The sequence below is a fragment of the Entelurus aequoreus genome, linkage group LG14 (assembly GCF_033978785.1).
Source record: "Entelurus aequoreus isolate RoL-2023_Sb linkage group LG14, RoL_Eaeq_v1.1, whole genome shotgun sequence".
In the NCBI taxonomy this organism is placed as follows: domain Eukaryota; kingdom Metazoa; phylum Chordata; class Actinopteri; order Syngnathiformes; family Syngnathidae; genus Entelurus; species Entelurus aequoreus.
The window spans coordinates 42875844-42897724 of NC_084744.1; positions in this window are offsets into that span (position 1 = coordinate 42875844).

Below are 21881 nucleotides of genomic sequence, written 5' to 3' on the forward strand. Positions count from 1 at the left end.
ATATATATATATATATATATATATATATATATATATATATATATATATATATATATATATATATATATATATATATATATATATATATATATATATATATTATATAATATATAATATAATATATAATAATATAATAATATAATTAAACATAAAACATAACTAAAAACATTAACTGCTGCCAATCACATGGTGAATAAGATACTCTTTAGGGTTCATATGTTTTGTAAATCTGACTGTGATTAAGTCAGTGCCTCACCAGACATGAACCTCACCGCTTGCCACTGATACAGTAGGATGTGCTTTTGCAAAGATACTAGTCAGTTCTACAACAAGTTTGGTTACAGTTTGCAGTGATGTAGACTGCGTCTGTACCGATTGCACGATTGCACCAAGTAAAATCCCTAGTTTGTGAACCTGTTCTCAAACAATGGCAATAAAAACTCTTCTGATTCTTCTGATTCCGATTCTGATTCTGTTACTGATTCGGAATTAGAGGTGGGCCTAGCATTGTGGGTATATTGTTCACAGGGGTGCTGTTTTTAAGCAGATAGGCAGTTAGAACAGGCTGAAAAGCATCTTCCTGGTCTGACCATGTAAGCCAGAGATATTCAACTCAATCAATCAATCAATCAATCAATGTTTATTTATATAGCCCTAAATCACAAGTGTCTCAAAGGGCTGTACAAGCCACAACGACATCCTCGGTACAGAGCCCACATACGGGCAAGGAAAAACTCACCCCAGTGGGACGTCGGTGAATGACTATGAGAAACCTTGGAGAGGACCGCATATGTGGGTAACCCCCACCCCCCCTCTAGGGGAGACCGAAAGCAACGGATGTCGAGTGGGTCTGACATAACATTGTGAAAGTCCAGTCCACAGCAACTAAATTGCTTTAGGGGCCACATATGCAAAAAGCAAAGGACCGGAAGGCCAAACTTGTTTTTGGTCTTATTTTGTATATTGCGGAGAACCCGCGTTCTCCAGAATACAGAGTATTAGATTTTGCACTCTGCGGTTTTTAAGGACCTGCTGCAAAAAACTTAGTCATAGATCATCTCTATGACAAAACCCTTGTGTTTTTAAGAATCTGCTGCAAATGTATTTAGATTTTTTAACTGAGCTTACGAGACACCAGTTGAATAGCACAAATGATGAAAAGGAGAGGACCTAAAATGGAACTTTGAGGAACACCACCAGTATAAATAAAGAAGTTGAACAAATTGCATTGAAGTATAACAAGCTCCAGCAACACCTTAGTTACATAAATCACTTTACGGGAAAAAAAAACATTATAACTGACAAAAAGGAGGGGACTTAAAGGCCTACTGAAATGATTTTTTTTATTATTTAAACGGGGATAGCAGATCCATTCTATGTGTCATAGTTGATCATTTCGCGATATTGCCATATTTTTGCTGAAAGGATTTAGTAGAGAACAATGACGATAAAGTTCGCAACTTTTGGTATCTGATAAAAAAAAAGCCTTGCCCCTACCGGAAGTAGCGTGACGACACCGGAGGAAGGGCTGCTCACATTTTCCTATTGCTTTCAATGCAGCTAGAGCGATTCGGACCGAGAAAGCGACGATTACCCCATTAATTTGAGCGAGGATGAAAGATTCGTGGATGAGGAACGTTAGAGTGAATGACTAGAATGCAGTGCAAGACATATCTTTTTTCGCTCTGACCGTAACTTAGGTATAAGGGTTCATTGGATTACACACTCTCTCCTTTTTCTATTGTGGATCACGGATTTGTATTTTAAACCACCTCGGATACTATATCCTCTTGAAAATGAGAGTCGAGAACGCGAAATGGACATTCACAGTGACTTTTATCTCCACGACAATACATCGGCGAAGCACTTTAGCTACGGAGCTAACGTGATAGCATCGTGCTTAACTGCATATAGAAACAAAATAAATAAATCCCTGACTGGAAGGATAGACAGAAGATCAACAATACTATTAAACCATGGACATGTAAATACACGGTTAATGCTTTCCAGCCTGGCGAAGGTTAACAATGCTGTTGCTAACGACGCCATTGAAGCTAACTTAGCAACCGGACCTCACAGAGCTATGCTAAAAACATTAGCTATCCACCTACGCCAGCCAGCCCTCATCTGCTCATCAACACCCGTGCTCACCTGCGTTCCAGCGATCGACGGTGCGACGAAGGACTTTACCCGATCACAGATGCGGTCGGCGAGACGGAGGAAGTTAAGGTGAGTTCGGCGGCTAACGCGTCTGCTATCCATCTCTGTCTTCCTGGTTGTGTTGCTGTAGTCCACCGCTAATACACCGATCCCACCTACAACTTTCTTCTTTGCAGTCTCCATTGTTCATTAAACAAATTTCAAAAGATTCACCAACACAGATGTCCAGAATACTGTGGAATTTTGAAATGAAAACAGAGCTTTTTTGTATTGTATTCAATGGGGTACCAATACTTCCGCATCAACTGATTCCGTCACGCGCATACGTCATCGTATCTAGACGTTTTCAACCGGAAGTGTGGCGGGAAATTTAAAACTGTAATTTATAAGTTAACCCAGCAGTATTGGCATGTGTTGCAATGTTAAGATTTCATCATTGATATATAAACTATCAGACTGCGTGGTCGGTAGTAGTGGGTTTCAGTAGGCCTTTAAGGGGTGCCTTGAGGAATGTCTCAGTTATGTAAATCACAAGTGGGGACCCCAGGGTTCTATGTTTGCTAGCAAGGTTAAAATGTCAATGCAAAGATCTGCCAATGTGTTTACAGTTCCTCTATATCAGTGGTTCATAACCTGGATTCGATCGAACCCTAGGGGTTCTGTGAGTCGGGCTCAGGGGTTCTGCGGAGGTCAAAACACAGCCGACTCATCGTGTACATAAAAATTTCTCCCTATCGGCGTATTACGGATATGGCAACAGCAGAAGTCACACTGATTTGCTGGTGTGTAATTTGTTGTGAGTTTATTCACTGTGTTGGTTTTGTTCTTAGAACAAGGTGATGTTCATGCACGGTTCATTTTGTGCACCAGTAAAAAAACATGGTAACACTTTAGTATGGGGAACATATTCACCATTAATTAGTTGCTTATTAACATGCAAATTAGTAACATATTTGCTCTTAAGTAGTCATTATTAAGTACTTATTAATGCCTTTTTTGGCATGATCTTATTATAACCCTAACCCTCTAACCCTGGCCCTAACCCTAACCCTAACCAAATAACTCTAAATTAAGTCTTTGTTACTTAGAAAATGTTCCCCTACAGTCCAAAAAACTCTAAATTAAGTCTTTGTTACGTAGAATATGTTCCCCATACTAAAGTGTTACCAAAAACATATAACTTTGTCTTGAATTTGAAAAAAATTTTTATTTATTTTTCACTAAAGAAGGGTTCGGTGAATGCGCATATGAAACTGGTGGTGCTCTATATTTAGGGAAGTATTTGATCTTGGATATATAATCCTCAATATTGGCAGCCACATCCATTCATTCATTCATTTGTTTATTAAGCAGACCATTAAAGCAATGTTTTTGCATTTGACCAGAGATGGGTAGACTACCCAAAAAATGTATTCAAGTAAGAGTACCATTACTTTAGAATAATATGACTCAAGTAAAAGTAAAAAGTTGTCATCAAAATAATTACTTGAGTGAGAGTATGAGTGTGTGTGTGTGTGTGTGTGTGTGTGTGTGTGTGTGTGTGTGTGTGTGTGTGTGTGTGTGTGTGTGTGTGTGTGTGTGTGTGTGTGTGTGTGTGTGTGTGTGTGTGTGTGTGTGTGTGTGTGTGTTCTAGCAATGCTTACTTAATGGGGACATCGCTCTGTTTACACAGTCGCCTTTAGGGGACCGCTGACGGTATGGGGACAAAAAAACAGGTCCCCTAAAGGGAAACCTTTTTAAATGAGGGTCAGATATATTCTGAATATGCCTAAGTGATTTTTAAGCTTTGGCCCATAAAACATTTTTACGGGTTAGTTTGAGTGTGAGACATTTGCACAGCAGCCCCCTCATCGGGCTGTAGCTGGTACTGCACTCGGTGGTGAAACTTCCTATAAGAGGACAGCTGTAGTGCTGTATTCTGAGGATCATGTCATATTTAATTTGAACTTTTTTTTTTTTAAATGGTCCTCAGTAGTCACGTACAAACTTGTGTGAATTATGCAAAATGATTTAAATTTGGTCCCCATGAACCATATTAACTCTTTTTCCCCAGGGTCCCCAGTAAGAATGATCAGCACATTACTTCATCAATCCAGAGATTTAAAGACGTGTATGAGCTAACTGGGCAGTGGCCATTTTACACCATTTTTTTTTATGCCTCCACAACCTGCAGAAAGGGTGGTCCCCTCAAGTGATGATCAAAAACTTGGTGCCCATTCCGAATGATAACCAGTGTGTGTGTGTGTGTGTGTGTGTGTGTGTGTGTGTGTGTGTGTGTGTGTGTGTGTGTGTGTGTGTGTGTGTGTGTGTGTGTGTGTGTGTGTGTGTGTGTGTGTGTGTGTGTGTGTGTGTAAAACATAACATTTATTTACAATTTACTTCAACAAGTTTTCTGTATTTGGAAGTAGAATTCCTGTAAGCTGAAATGTGAACATTTCGACTGACAATAATGACAGCACAAGATATAAATGTTATTTAAATAGTTTAAAAGTAACCATTAAAGATTTTTTTTCCTGCCTTGTCTGACATCATGTCACTTTTTACAGTCAGTACGTTTCTATGCACTAACTTAGTCTGATTTGTCAAATAATTCAGTTTCTTCTATTTTGACAGCTACATGTGGAGTTCTAGTTCCCATGCTCTTATCTGCAATGTGACTGACGGCCATACGCAGTGTGCCTCTCGTACACTAGGGGGCGACTGTGGTCACTACGACTCGTTTAGCTATGCTAGATGTAAATACAGTAGAAGAAGAGACTCAGAGTGTAGAGTTTTTAAACATATATATATATATATATACTGTATGTATATATATACAGTATATAGATAGATAGATAGCCTGGTCCCTGGCCCCCGCGTCAAAAAGTTTGGGGACCCCCCGCCTAAAGCGTCTCTTTCCTCTTTTTAGAGTCTGACTGTCAGGAATAATTGTGTCACGACACTTATCGTAAAAAAAAAGTAAACAGACTGTAGATTCTATGGTGTACGAACTAGAAATTTCTGACATAAAAATGTCTCTGCAAACATTAAAGGCCTACTGAAATGAATTTTTTTTTTATTTAAACGGGGATAGCAGATCTATTCTATGTGTCATACTTGATAATTTCGCGATATTGCCATATTTTTGCTGAAAGGATTTAGTAGAGAACAACGACGATAAAGATCGCAACTTTTGGTATCTGACAAAAAAAAGCCTTGCCCCTACCGGAAGTAGCGTGACGTAGTCAGTTGAACATTTCCGCAAAGTTCCCTATTGTTTACAGTGATGGCGGCCAGAAGTGAGAGCGATTCGGACCGAGAAAGTGACGATTTCCCCATTATTTGAGCGAGGATGAAAGATTTGTGGATGAGGAAAGTGCAAGTGAAGGACTAGTGGGGAGTGGAAGCGATTCAGATAGGGAAGATGCTGTGAGAGGCGGGTGGGACCTGATATTCAGCTGGGAATGACTACAACAGTAAATAAACACAAGACATATATATACTCTATTAGCCACAACACAACCAGGCTTATATTTAATATGCCACAAATTAATCCCACATAACAAACACCTAGGTGTTTGTTATGCTAGCTCCTAGCTCCCGTCCATATAACCCGCCAATACAATTCAAACACCTGCACAACACACACAATCACTCAGCCCAAAGGACCGTTCACCTAACCCAAGGTTCATAAAGCTTATATATTTACCCAAAGTTACGTACATGACACGCACTTACGGGCAAGCGATCAAATGTTTGGAAGCGTGCGGGTGGGACCTGATATTCAGCTGGGAATGACTAAAACAGTAAATAAACACAAGACATATATATACTCTATTAGCCACAACACAACCAGGCTTATATTTAAAATGCCACAAATTAATCCCGCATAAAAACACCTAGGTGTTTGATATGCTAGCTCCTAGCTCCTAGCTCCCGTCCATATAACCCGCCAATACAATTCAAACACCTGCACAACACACACAATCACTCAGCCCAAAGGACCGTTCACCTAACCCAAGGTTCATAAAGCGTATATATTTACCCAAAGTTACGTACGTGACACGCACGTACGGGCAAGCGATCAAATGTTTGGAAGCGCAGCTGCGTACTCACGGTAGCACGTCTGCGTCTGTGTATCCAAATCAAAGTAATCCTGGTAAGAGTCTGTGTTGTCCCAGTTCTCTACAGGCATCTGTGTATCGAAGTCAAAGTCCTCCTGGTAAGAGTCTCTGTTGTCCGAGTTCTTCGATCTTCACTGCATCTTTCGGGAATGTAAACAATGAAACACCGGCTGTGTTGTGTTGCTGACTTCCCTCGCAAAATACTCCGCTTCGCACCGACAACTTTCTTCTTTGCTTGCTCAGCTTCTTTCTCCATAATGCAATGAACAAATTGCAACAGATTCACCAACACAGATGTCCAGAATACTGTGGAATTATGAAATGAAAACAGAGCTATTTTGTATTGGCTTCAATGGGCTACCGATACTCCTGTTTCACTGGCTATGTCACGCGCATACGTCATCATCCAAAGGAGTTTTCAGGCGGAAGTTTAGCGGGAAATTTAAAATTGCACTTTATAAGTTAACCCGGCCATATTCGCATGTGTTGCAATGTTAAGATTTCATCATTGATATATAAACTATCAGACTGTGTGGTCGGCAGTAGTGGGTTTCAGTAGGCCTTTAATTTGGCGACATTGTTACAAGGAGACCAGCCAGTAAGCCACGCCCTCATTCCCTTCTGTTTTCCACACACACACACACACACACACACGCACACACACACACATGCAAGAACGAGAAGCAGCACAATACCCACAAGCTTAATGTTAGGTTTTTGTGCAAATGTTGTGATTTTTACTCAACTGAATGAATACATTTATAACAGTTTGATGGACCAAAAAAAATGTTTATTTTATTGTTTTATTAATTATTTTTTCACCTGCTTCCCCTGATCGCACAGCCATGGTTCTCAGTGTAACAAATATCAGCTAGCGGTACGTCGGTAAACCTTCCTCACGCCTTTAGGGTCTTGCTGGACAATGAGCTGACCGCTTAGACTTGGGCAGGACACAACATGCGCTCCTTCTTAACCCTGTACAGTATTTCTGTGTTTGTTTGTTTTTCCATTCTGACCTACTTTTCATTTAGAAAGTGAGAAAAAAAATAATAGTTTTGATCAAAATGCTGTCAACTTTTAGTCTCACGCAACCGAATTGCAAAGTTACACCAATCTCCTGTAAATTGAATGCTGGATCTATTTATATTTGGTGTGATTTACACCCAGTTTCCTCTATGCAAGTGAACAGGAAACAGATGCAAGGAATTGTTCTTTCCCTAAATTCCTCGGGGAGAGATTCTCGTCAACACCGATGTGTGAGACCGGCTTTGTACTTGCATGCGAAAAGGTGTAGACAGTATCTAAATTGACTGCCTGGGTCCCCTGTTCTGTATATCCATTTCCTCACAGTTTCCACTTGCGTATGTCCGTCTGGCCAAGACACAGGTTATCATTCAGGCCTCCCTGTTGTGGCGTCAAAGTCCATGCGGGACACGTTCAACAATATCACCAGTTGGTTTTGATACCAATATATATATATATATATATATATATATATATATATATATATATATATATATATATATATATATATATATACGGGTCAAACCCTTCAAAAGTTTGGGGTCACCCAAACAATTTTGTGGAATAGCCTTCATTTCTAAGAATAAGAATAGACTGTCGAGTTTCAGATGAAAGTTCTCTTTTTCTGGCCATTTTGAGCGTTTAATTGACCCCACAAATGTGATGCTCCAGAAACTCAATCTGCTCAAATGAAGGTCAGTTTTGTAGCTTCTGTAACAAGCTAAACTGTTTTCAGATGTGTGAACATGATTGCACAAGGGTTTTCTAATCATCATCTGAGCCAATGAGCAAGTTTGCTCATTGGCTCAGAAGGCTACTGGTACAATGTGTTTACACATTGTACCATTAGAACACTGGAGTGATAGTTGCTGGAAATGGGCCTCTATACACCTATGTACATATTGCACCAAAAACCAGACATTTGCAGCTAGAATAGTCATTTACCACATTAGCAATGTATTGAGTGTATTTCTTTAAAGTTAAGACTAGTTTAAAGTTATCTTCATTGAAAAGTACAGTGCTTTTCCTTAAAAAATAAGGACATTTCAATGTGACCCCAAACTTTTGAACGGTAGTGTATATATCATTCAACAATATCACCACTGGGTCAAAAGCAACTGGTGATATTGTTTAATTTTATATATATATATATAAATGCATTTTTAATTTATATTTTTTCTTTAAATAACAATTACCACTATATTAAAAAATGTGTTCCTCATTATGTGAGTCAGCAGAAACAAACATAATAACATTTTGTAGATGAATGCCAGACATGCCAATGGGGGAAATAATCTATTTTAACGTCTGGCAATACTATCTAGCATCTGTGTGAGGTAAAATAGTTATCTTTTCATGGACCATGCTCCCACCTAGTGGATGGTAATAAAAACGTTGTTATAGTTTGCCCAGTTTTTTTTAAACATTTGTGTTTTTATTTATGGGGTAAATAATATCTAGGCTAATTTTTTGATTATTGTTTTGTCTGAATTACTGAGTTAATGCAAAGTTTGTACATATGTTTGTCTATTGTATTTATTGTGACCCTTTGCATTGACACCTTTTGTATGCTGCCACCTAGTGTCATATTCAATACATAAGTGGTGCATTTACTTATGTTATTTTGACAGTATGGGTGGTGTTCCCTTGCACACACACACACGCACACACGCACACACACACACACACACACACACACACACACACACACACACACTACACATCCCTGATATAGTGTACATTTTATTATTGTACTCCCCAGATATATAGCTAACCATTATTTGCAGGTGTAAGATGGATATAAAACGGTATTAATTATTTAATTACGCTTTTAAGTGCAGCCTTTTAGGCCACACAAGGGTGTCAGGCATTTGGAGGGATTGTTTTATCACGCCAAGCATTATAAGCAAAAAGGAGATTGTTAAGTAATAAATCAGACCACAGCGAGACCTTTAATGATGGCCATTAAATATTCATTCTTATTCTTTTTTACTTCTTTTTTAAAGGAACTAAATTGTGAATTACAATAACATCCTGGCTTTTGGGCTTGGACTAGTGTTGCTGTGATAAATAGTTATAAAATGAGTCTCTCAGCTAACACAACAGGCATCTGATATATATCTGTGTTTAAGAAAGCTGTTAGCTACTAAGACATAGTGCTGTGATCGTCAACAGCATCCATCAAACTGTAAAACCTCCAAATTACAAATGGAGGCTTTCTATTAGGGGATTATTTATGGGCTGGCAGCATTCTGTGATGATGATCGCACATTTCCACCTTCTATTGTCTGTGAAAAATACATTTGACAACATAGCATACCTGTTGTGTGGTGCTATTTTATGATGAGAATAGACCAGCACTAATACATCAAAGTTATTTATATGGCGCAGTAAAACAAGACCATACAGTGCATTCATCAAAAACACTGTATGCTTGAGGTCTACTCAAATGTTTGGATAACAACAAAATACAACCTAGGATTTAGAACCAGTAATGCAGGGAGTAAAACTTATTTATACATTGTGGCATTCTTTTGGTAACAGATGTCTTGACATGGACAGGTTAAGAACGCAAAAAATCAGCAGTTATGTAAAATACTCAATAAAACTGCAATATACTAAACTAATTCATTAGACACTAAAAACATATAGCAAAGCAAAAGGTTAGAACTGTTCAAACAAACCTCATTCAGTAACAAAAGATACCATGGATTGATTAACGTGGACCCCGACTTAAACAAGTTGAAAAACTTATTCGGGTGTTACCATTTAGTGGTCAATTGTACGGAATATGTACTGTACTGTGCAATATACTAATAAAAGTTTCAATCAATCAATCAAACCATAGAAAAACAATTTGGAGATTCTCTTTTCTGCAACACTGTACAATTAATAAATTACAGAGAGGTTTTTAGACCAAACTGTGTGGTTTTATAACGTTGCCGAACCCAATATACTCTACTTGAGTGACTCTAAAGACAACAAGAACAGAGACGAACGCTGTTCATCATAAATAAATCTTCGGTTGTTAAGAATTCTTTTTTTGTATGGAATGTATGGAATTGATTACTAATTAAACTCGGAATTAAAAAACGTGAGGCAAAACTGTGTGCACTGCTTAGCTACAACCAGCAGAGGCACTGTTGTCAACTTGTCTACAAAATTCAACACGCAAATAAAACCAACTTCCTGCGATGAGGTGGCGACTTGTCCAGGGTGTACCCTGCCTACCGCCCGAATGCAGCTGAGACAGACTGCATTTTCTCCAACTTAACTTTGGCCTGTCCCACTAGACCAGGGGCGTCAAACTTGTTTTCATTGAGGGCACAACCACAGTAATGGATGCCATGAGTGGCCCGCTTGTAGCAGTAAATAACTAATGAATTTGCCTATGAATTTAAAAAAAAAAAATGTATTTCTTAAGTAAAGAGTAAAAAAAAATTGCGGATTTTACCACTGTTTACAGAAAAAAAATTGCTAGACTTTTACTGTAAAATATATGGTGGGGTTTTTTATTATTATTATTTTTACAACATATTGTAAATAGAAATACAGTACTGCTGTTTCATTTTATTTTGGCAACTCAGCTGCCAGTTTTTTACCATAATAAAATGTGGTACCATAAAATCATCAACCGTGGATTTTACAGTAAAAAAAAGAAAAACTGACAGCTCCGTCGACAGAATTTTTCTGTAAAAAATCAAACATTGGTCGTTTTTTTTCAACTTACAGTAATATGCTGTTAAAAAAAAAACTCCCTAAATTTTACAGTAAAATTTATTGGTCATTTTTGTAGTGTACAATTTGATGGATAACTTGCTTCGAAATCATAAGTTAAGCAGATTTTGGATTTTGACCAACAAAGTTAGACAATATAATATTTGTTACAATATTGGACACTATTTTTTTCCCTGTTAAACTATTTAAAAAAAACATAATACCTTTAGTAAGAAAATAAGAAAATAAAGATAGAAAATATAAGGTATTTTATTGACACATATTATTTCCAGGCATATAAAACGAGGTGGAGGGCCAGATCTGGCCCGCGGGCCTTAAGTTTGACACCTGTGCATGAGACACACCAATGAGGTTATTTATAGATGTACAAAAAAACTCGTCATAGGAAGTTGCCATTTGTTATAACTTTGACACATGATACAATGCACATTAATGAACATATCAAATATAAATGTGACAGATTGTTGCCAAAGGCTGACTTCCATCTGCATCTCTTTGCAAAGAATCAAGCCCAGGGCTCCCACTAATTCAGCCTTATAGTGACTTGTATTTTTCATGCACTTAATTTTGCTGTATTTATCTGGCACAAGTGGAAAGCTGGTCCCTGAAAATAATGCCTACTATAAACCGGTCCGTGGTGCAAAAAAGGTTGGGGACCACTGCTGTAGAGGAGAAAAATGCAAAGGCTGGTCTGTTTTCTTGTTTCCATCTGACTTTACCGATGTGACTCACTGAGGTGGAACTGCCCCCTGTTGGTAAAATAGCAATGCATCCATCCATCCATTAACTCCAGCAAATACATTACTTTAGTGCAGTGTGTGAATGTTGTCTGTCTATCTGTGGTGGCCCTGTGATGAGGTGGCGACTTGTCCAGGGTGGACCCCACCTTCCACCCGAATGCAGCTGGGATAGGCTCCAGCCAACCCCCGGATCCTGAGAGGGAAAAGCGGTAGAAAATTGATGGATGGATGGATGGATGGATGGATCATGCAGTGTGTGAATGTGAGTGTGAATATTGTCTATCTGTGTTGGTCCTGCAATGAGGTGGCCACTTGTCCAGGGTGTACCCTGCTTTCCTCAAACGGTAGAAAATGTATGGATGAAGGGTTCTCAAAATCGCGGACAGGGCCATATTTGGTGGCCCTTTAATCAACTTCATTGTTTGGTGCAGGCTAAATTGGGAGCCCTAAGCAGAATTTTATTTGGAAGCACCCTCCATCCCATTACATAAAAATTCACACTTTTTTATGTATCTCAAACAATTTCTATACTTTTTTAGTCAAACTTAAATATAATTTGATGCATGTTTTGTAATAAAAAATACATTCATGGGAAATAAATAGTTCAATAATTTATGTTTTTCAGTGCAAAATACCAAATGTAAGATAAAGTTGTTCATGTTGCTGGCCAAAACCTGCCTAGGATTCTGTCCTTGTACGTCAAATTACCAGCCCAGCACTAACTTTGGTATAATTAATTATAATAAATATTATATATTAAAATAATAATGACGTAGTAAATAATAATATTTGCAGTTATGTGTTTATCAATGAGAGAGCCAGAAAGGGCTGTTTTTGTTTTTTTTATTTCATACGACGCACCCTGTCATTCATACATGGGCTCTTACCCGCAAAACGAGGCCCCTACGGATTTTTGGGCCCCTACGCTCAGCGCGTTTTGCCCATAGGGCCCGGTTTAGTTTAACACCGTTATAGTGACATATATTATAGTAGCAATGTCCAAACTTTTTCCACTGAGAGCAGCACACTGAAAACATTGTTATTGTTTTCATTTTCAAAACCAATACAATAGAAAGATTTTTTTCAATTACAATTATTTTTGTTTAATTACACCTGTTTGCTCTTTTAATGTACTTTTGTTTTATTTTTTTTAGCAATAATATTTTTATAATGTGCCATGGGACATTACAAAAAACTGTTGTGGGGCCGCAAATGGTCCCAGGGCCACACTTTGAACATCCCTGTATTATACAGTAATGACAATAACTGTGAAAACACAAACAATACCCTCATTGGGCTCCACAAAGAGCAACTTCCTGTAAGCAAGCAGAGGTGTCTTGGACCATCTCCTGGGAAACTCAACAGCTTCAAAACTTTGCACTTATAATGACGAAAGGCCTACGATAGCTCAGAGTTACTATAACTGCCGGTAAATTATATTGGACCCCGACTTAAACAAGTTGAAAAACTTATTCGGGTGTTACCATTTAGTGGTCAATTGTACGGAATATGTACTTCACTGTGCAACCTACTAATAAAAGTCTCAATCAATCAATCAATGGAAGTAGTTTGGCCACTTGATTAAAACGTGAGTCTAAACGAATACTTTGTGTGGGCCAGCCTCACCCAGACTCTTCCTCCATGCGGCCTTCAGGTAAATGGAGTTTGAGACTGCTGCTTTGTTGTGATCTTAGATTACAGTGTGTCACAGTATACAAAAATAAAAAATAAACCTTAAAACATTGCATATTTTGCACAACCTTTTTAAAAAGCTGCTGCGAAATCAGACATTTTATGCTGCAAAAATCACCCAAAAAATCCTGGAGGGACTCACAAGAACTATTTACCTGCATTCACACAGACCTTGGGTATGGCAGCGTTATTGAGCACAGTAAAACAAAAGCAAGAGCGCGAGACCGGGCAGTCCTAAGAAAGAAATGAACAGTTTATTAATTTAAATATGTTTTGAAAGCATATTTAGAAATAATTAATGTATCGGTAGAGTGTCAGAGAACCTGAAATTGATTGTGTCTGCTTATTGTCACATTCTGTAGCAGAGACAGAATAGTAAATGCATTGAAAACAAGATTGAATGAAGAATTACAATTAATTATTTGATTTGTATTATTATTGAAACATCATTTGAATAATGAATGAATGATGTTAAATGATATGAACTCCTGCATCCATGCTAGTATTGCATTATGTAGAATATCCCTGGAACTCAGGAGATCTGCATGGATGTACAGGAGATCAACATCCCATATCTGAACTCATCTTGTTGGAAACAACAACTCTTATCCACTCCATTTCTCCTCAATTGCTTGAGGCAGTGTTCCCCAACCTTTATTGAGCCAAGACACACATTTTACATGAGAACAATCTCTCAAGTGCCACATGACTTACTATTGTGTATAGGAATGGCATACAAAGGGAATGAACGGTTTGGTTATGTACTTTCTGCCATCTAGTGGAAGAATACTGAATTGTTCTTTCTGTTATAGCGGTTATAGTGTTTAATCACTTACTTAAAAATCAAAGAATGTGGGTGCTATTTTAATAGATAGTTTTTGAAAACCAATTTAATATATAGATTTTTTTTTTTAATAACATTTCAGTTATTTGTGTCAGCATTTCAACTTTTTCCTCATTACATAACACCTATATGATCTTGTATTCCACTTTTTATGTTGTTGTTTTTTTTTAGTACAGTAATATCTATTAAATGATTGGCTGCATGCCTCTCTTTGGACACCCCTGAGCTAAATGAACAAAGGTTATTTGTAGTAATTTTTTGACCAATAGGTAAAATTGGAGGATTTCCCGCAGCACACCTAATGATATCTTACGGCACAGTAATGTGTCGCAGCACAGTGGTTGGGAACCACTGACTCATGATTAGTATGTCTATCATTAATTCACAGTGTATAGCAGGGCTTCTTCACCTTTTTTACCTCAGGGACCAACTTTTCCTCAACAGAGGGGCCTGGGGCCCACTCAAATAGTAACACTGAATTTGTAATATTTCTCTTATCTAACCTACTTACAGTTTAACAGGACAAACCTTGTCAAATTATATGAAAAAATGTGCTAATCACAAACAATATTATCAAAGCTTATGTCGGGTTAATTACAAATATAAATATTAATTTAAATATACTCCAAAGGAAAGGGCTCATAAAAACTGATTAGAATACATTTATAAACAATAACACAGTGATAAGATAAATAAATTACACTTAAACTAGATGAGGCAATTCCTGAAGAAATTGTGTGTGAATGCTGAAGTTGAACTGAAATCCTGGATTTTTTTTAGAATTGTTGAAGTAGAGCACAACATTCCTGAACAGGCTGAATATTTAGAAGTTGGAACAGTTTGAATGAGATGACAAATTTGGAAGTTGTGGAACTTTGAAGAATGTCCCATTGATTTTAAGGGGAATTTCTGAAAAAATTGGGAATTTCGGGAAAAGCGGGAATTTTATTGAAAATGGTAAAAAAAAAAAAAAAACTTGAATGGGCTGAATAAGTTGAAATGGTTTGTGTTGAAATTTTTCAAATCGATCAAGAAATGTTGAAGTAGTAACATGTGGAATTGAGAAATGGTACCACGGAATTCCTACAATTTCGGGAAAACCAGGAATTTTTCCAGTTCAAAAAACAACTTTGTTTTTTTGTCCTGATAAAGAGGAATGTTTTGACGGTGGAACGGTTGAAATGTGTTGAAAATTGTGGAAGGAGTACCGGTAGTCGTCAGAAAAAAAGGGTGGAAATAGGGCTTTAGAAAACCAGGAATTCTGGAAAATCCTGGAATTTTTTTTAAACTTGAAAAAAAGGTAGTTTGGTTGAATGTGTTGAAGGTGGAATAGTTTGAATAGTTTGAAAAATGTGGAAATGGTGGAAATTTGAAAAATGGCCAATTCATTTTGAATGGGAAAAATGTCCCGGAAAACCTGGAATTTGGGGAAATCTGGGAAGTTTTTGAATTTGTCAAAGGAAAGCCCGCGATTCCCGAATAGGCTGAACAGTTTAAAGTTGGAACGGTTTGAATCGGGTGAAAAATGTGGAAGGTAGAGCGCGCCAAAATCTGGAGAAGAATAATAATAATACATTGAAGAATAAATACATGAATTTTGGTGATATGTGTGAATGCTTTGGAGCATTCACACAATTAAGAGGCAATTCCTGAAGGAATTGCGTGTGAATGCTCCAATGCTGACAGAATGTAGTATGAATGTAAGAATAGTTTGAATGTTGAAATGGTTTGAATGTTGAAGAGTTTGAATTTCCAGGAAAACCGGAATTGGGTTTGGAACTTGGGAAAGTGTTAGTTTGAATGACCAGGATGAGTGGAATGTGTCAATGTTGGAATGGTTTGAATAGGTTGAAAAATGTGGGAATTGTTCAACTTGGAAAAATGTCCCATTCATTTCAATGGGAACTTCCTGGAAATTTGGGAATTTGGGGAAAAGCGGGATTTTTTGAAAATTATTAGGAGCATGAATGTCCTAAATGAGCTAAATTGGTTGGTGTTGGAATTGTTTAAATCGGGCAAGAAATGTTTAAGTAGTAAATGGCATTAGGGAATTTTGGGAAAATCTGGAATTTTTTTTAACTTGGAAAAAGGATTGTTTGAATTTCCAGAATGGTGGAATGTGTTAAAGGTGGAATGGTTTGAATGGGTTGAAGATAGTGGGGATTGTGGAAGTTTGAAAAATTATTTTTCAGATCGGTCGAGAAATGTTGAAGTAGTAACATGTTGAAATGAAAAATGGTATCACGGAATTCCTAGAATTTCGGGAAAACCGGGGATTTTTCCAGGTAAAAAAACAACTTAGTTTTTTGTCCTGATTAAGAGGAATGTTTTGAAGGTAAAACGGTTGAAATGCGTTGAAAAATGTGGACGAAGTGGTCGCCAGAAAAAAGGGTGGAAATAGGGCTTAAGAAAACCAGGAATTCTGGAAAATCCTGGAAAAAAAATTTAACTTGGAAAAGGGGAAGTTTGAATTTCCAGAAGGGTGGAATGTGTTGAAGGTGGAATGGTTTGAATAGGTTGAAAAATGTGGAAATGGTGGAAACTTGAAAAATGGCCAATTCATTTTGAATGGGAAAAATGTCCCAGAAAACCTGGAATTTGGGGAAATCTGGGAAGTTTTTGAATTTTTCAAGGGAAAGCCCGCGATTCCCAAATAGGCTGAACAGTTTGAAGTTGGAACGGTTTGAATCGGGTGAAAAATGTGGAAGATAGAGTGCACCAAATTCTGGAGATGAATAATAATAATACGTTTAAATAGATGAATTTTGGTTTGGAAAACCATATGTGTGAATGCTTTGGAGCATTCACACAATTATAAATAATAATAATATATGTTTCTTAAATAAACTGTAAATACAATTTAAGTGCAAATGACAATACAGCTTCACCATTTTAGTCAGAATTTTTGCGCTTACCAAAATTCTCTATGACTTTAGCGCCAGACTTATTCTGTTTGTTTGACATTGTCATTACTGCATGCCACAAGTAAGTGGCGGAAAGTGTATTACAAGTGAGTACCACTGTGGCCTGTACACAGCTGAGGAACAGATATTTTTTGGCAGTCCTCTAGGGACTGCTCGCAACCCAACAATGGTTAGAAACACTGTAAGTGCATTTTTTACTATTAATTTATCCAGGAAAGTCATATTAAAATCTAAATTTATTTTTCAAAGGAGTCCTGCTACAAAAAAAAATCATACACCCACTGGCATTGGGAGCAAGTAGAATGAAGTATGTTGCCCAAGGACACAACGGCAGAGGCTAGTAAAACATTTTAAAACGTTTCTCTGCACTATTTACACTATTCCTGCTGTAGCATAAGCAGCGCAAACCACAAGGGATGTCTGAAGTGTGCACTGATTATAAATACTCGTCATTAACATTGTCAGAAAAACATTAGCCTTCTTTTATTGGGGTTGTCTTTTCCTCACGCGGGACGATAAAGTTAATGACAAGTATTGTCTGACGCGTATAGCAGTCGTATATTTGGTGATGCTGGGCTTAGCAGCATCTGGCGACTAGATCATTTGTCAGAATATCTAACTGCGGAAACAGAGTTTATGTCTTGTTTCTGAAATTACATATAGCAGCTGTTTGAAGATGCTTTTAAAACCGTGTTGTGTGCTGATTTATTGTACGGTATTGCACCTAATCGTAACTATCATAAATAAGTCTGCAGTGGTTGAAATCTCTGTAACATTTGTTTGGCTGAGAGACCTTCAGAAGGTTTTTCTTCAGGGATACAACAGTTGCTTCTTTTGCATGCACAGGAGTGATCTAGGCAATGAGAAAATGATGCGGTTGCAGGCCTGGCCCTCACCAATCTGGCGCACTAGGCAAGATTTTAGGTGGCGCCCCCCCACATCGGCAGTGAAGTGTATATACTCACAAGAAACCGAATAGCTTTGTCTTTGACCTTTTTTTTTACTTAAAGAAAGCAAATTAACATATTATATGAGAATGTTATGTTATGATTATCTTTCACCGAATCACAGACGTGCTCAAATTAAAAAACAGCATTCCCTCTCATGTGGTATTGCTTAATTAACATTAATGATGTGCACTTTATCAACTAGGCTTACAACTATACCTAATATATAAAGGGGTGGAAAAGTGACTATTACCTGCAGGGCAAACATTAGCTAACCAGAAGGCAATAACAATGTAAACAAAAAACACCTGCTTAAAAGATCTAATACAAATGTCCCTGAGGAATGTAAGGTGGGAGTACTGTAATTACCTAACGTTACATTATTATTTTCCATAACAATTTAGCCCCCTCCACAATATTAACCCGACGTTAAAACAGAACTAGCTATTTATTGATTAGCAATTGCCGAATCATGTAGCATTAGCTTAATGCTAAAAAGCCAGGTTACTATCACATTCTGTAACAGACAAATAATTTCATGTAGGCTAACGTTACCTACCTGCTACCTCTGTCTTTTTCTCGTTTCTCCTCCTCCTCTTTTCTATTTTTTCTTCCCTGGGCACCTGACCTTTTTGGCCGTTTTGACATCTTGTGTTGATTTTTTGACGTGGTGAGTCCAAAAAGAGTCATGATACGGGAAGGGAGGGGGCGCACCGTAATGTTGTAACAAATAATATTTCTATTAAATAGGCTTTACTTTGCATTTTAATTAATGTGGGATTATTTTTTGTATTTAGAAATAATAGTACCAACTTTTATTTATTTAATTATTTTTTTTCTCCAACATTTGTGGCACTGGCGTGGCGCCCCCTAATGGACGGCGCCCTTAGCATTTGCCTATACGGCCTATGCCAAGGGCCGGCCCTGTGCGGTTGTTTGCTATTTTGATTGTTTCAGCAACTAAAAATACATGTAGATATTTTTTTACTTAATTTCAGTCTGGTTCTATCACAAAATGAAGGAATGAAATAAGTAATAGGTTTCAAATATGTTTTGTTTTGTATTAGAAAGGTCTGGTCACATATTTGTTAAATACCTAATATAATCAATTAATTTAAAACATACATACTAGGGGTGTCCTGATACGATATTGGACTGATATCTGAAAAAAAAAAAAACATTGGTTGCATCTACAATCTCCGATACAAGCAATCCTGCAGTGTGTTTACTTGTGCAAACCTGGACAGCCAGTTAACAACTAAATGCTCTCCAATAATCACACAAGGTTGATATTCTCTTTTATTTTAGTGACCAGCTCCTAGTAGCCTACAACCCAGGCTTGAGCAATTATTTTGACTCGGGGGCCAAATTTAGAGAAAAAAATGTGTCTGGGGGCCGGTATATCTATTTTTAGGAACACTAATACAAAACCTCACAATAATGTCTGATTGAATGCTAAAAACATTATGACAGACCGCCTTTAAAAAATTAATGGAATTTTACACTTTTCTATGAACGATAAAACATTGAATATTGACAACATATGAACGTCACACCCCCTCTCGATTGACATATTTTACAATCAAGCGAAACGCAACAAAAATGCAACAAACACAGCGAAATATGAACGCGAAGGGTAAAAAATAAACCCACCTACAATCTGATATATGTGATATATCACTAAGCTTTAGAACTTTGTTGTAAAAACCTCCTTCCGCATCTGTCCCCTGACACCCACATTTCAGGCTCTGGAAACACTCTGTGGAAACGTTCCCCACCCACACTGCTTGGTGCCTCGTCTGAGCTGCTGTGACGTAGATTACCATAGTAACTAATTAAATTACCATAGTGACTAATTAAATTACCATAGTAACTAGTACATAGAGCAAAAGTGCAGATTCCAACCATTGAAATACTTTGTATAGTTCAAGACTTGCGGTCATTAGAAAACATCATTGCACATCATAACGGCAGCTACACTTTCCATCTTAAGTATCTAAAAAAATTATTTGGGAATGCCCGGCGGGCCAGATTGAAAAGCTTAACGGGCCGCATGTGGCCCCCTGGCCTTAATTTGCCCAGGTCTGCTATAACCTATGCTATTAGGAGCGAACAGCTACACAACAGTTAAGCACACAATAGCACACAAGCTAGAATTTGTGTAATAAGTGTTCTTAATTGAACAAAATTGCAGTCTAAAACACCACGTTTCAATAAAAAACCATTACGAAATCTAGTTGCATATTACTGCTGATACAAAGTAGTCAAGGCAGACGCGTTTTAGAGTGTATCCAGTAACAAATGTGTCTGCATCATTCAACTTACTGCCTCATTGGCTTTATGTAAACACTTTTTACTTTAACCACTAGGTGTCTCCAAATACAAATCCACACTTGACCTCAAAAGCATGCGTCCGTCATAAGATTTGTGTTTTTCATACCTACCATAATTCTCTTGAGTCATTTCACTTGATCAAACTTGTTCTAACTTTCCACACAACATAACATAAAGTAAAATTATTTGCTATGCTTTGTACTGATATAGGATTATTATTGATATTAGCCAATACTCAAGATTCCATCGTATCGGAAGTAAAAAAAAAAAAAGTTGTTTTGGGACACCCCTATGTATACGCCACTCACAAAAAGTTTTGAGAAATTCGGCTTTCGTGGGAAAATTCCTAAAATGCTTGATAAACTATTAGAGGTAAATCTAACCTCCTTTAAAGTTTTAACTGTATTACTTTTTGTACAACTTACTGTACCGTTGTGCAGCCTTTTGAGGCATTTCTGATTAAGGTCTATATAAATCAACTTTGATTTTATTGATTGATTGATTGATTGATTGATATGTCTGTGTGTCTATTGTACTGTATGTAGACACTATATACATGTCTGTATATGTTATATATCCCTTTTTTTTATTTATTATTAATTTGTTGGACAATAGATAGTATAGTGACACGGCTTGTCATGTTTTTTAGAAAAACATCACATAATATAAGATGTTTTTAGAAGCAATTGTAAAACAAAAAAATACAAACAAGTCTGTTAAGTATGATGTATGGGGGAACACATATAAGAGTAACATAAAGGCATTGTATCAACTACAGAAAAGAGCTGTAAGGATTATTCCTAAAGCAGATTATCTAGAACACACTAACAAAATATTGATTAGTTCTGGTTTATTGAAACTACAGGAGCTAGTAAAGTTACAGACATGATGTGTTATGTTTAAGGCTAGAAGTAAAACATTATCAGCAAATTGACAAAAAATGTGTGTCATCACTTCTGAGAATGAAGAGCATAGAAGAAAAGGTCATTTCAAACATCAGTATTCAAGGACAACTTTAAAACAAATGTGTATATCAGTGGTGGGGGTTAAACTATGGAATTCTCTTTAAATTAGATAAAAGATTGTAGAAATATATTCCAATTGAAAAATATATATAAAGACAGAACAATAAGATCATATGGACAGCCGTAAGTGTTTACATTTTGCTTTATATTTATTATTTTACTTATTTTTTGTCTGGTTTTGTATTTGTTTTGTATCATCCCGTGAGGTGTATATATTTTTTTTGTTCGGTTTGTACTTTATGAAGTTTTGCACTTGTTGTTTTTTTTGTGTGTGTTTTTTGTTTGTTTTCATTATATTTGGATGTATTTGTTTGGTTTGTATGCTTGTGAATCTGGGCTATCCATTAAGTA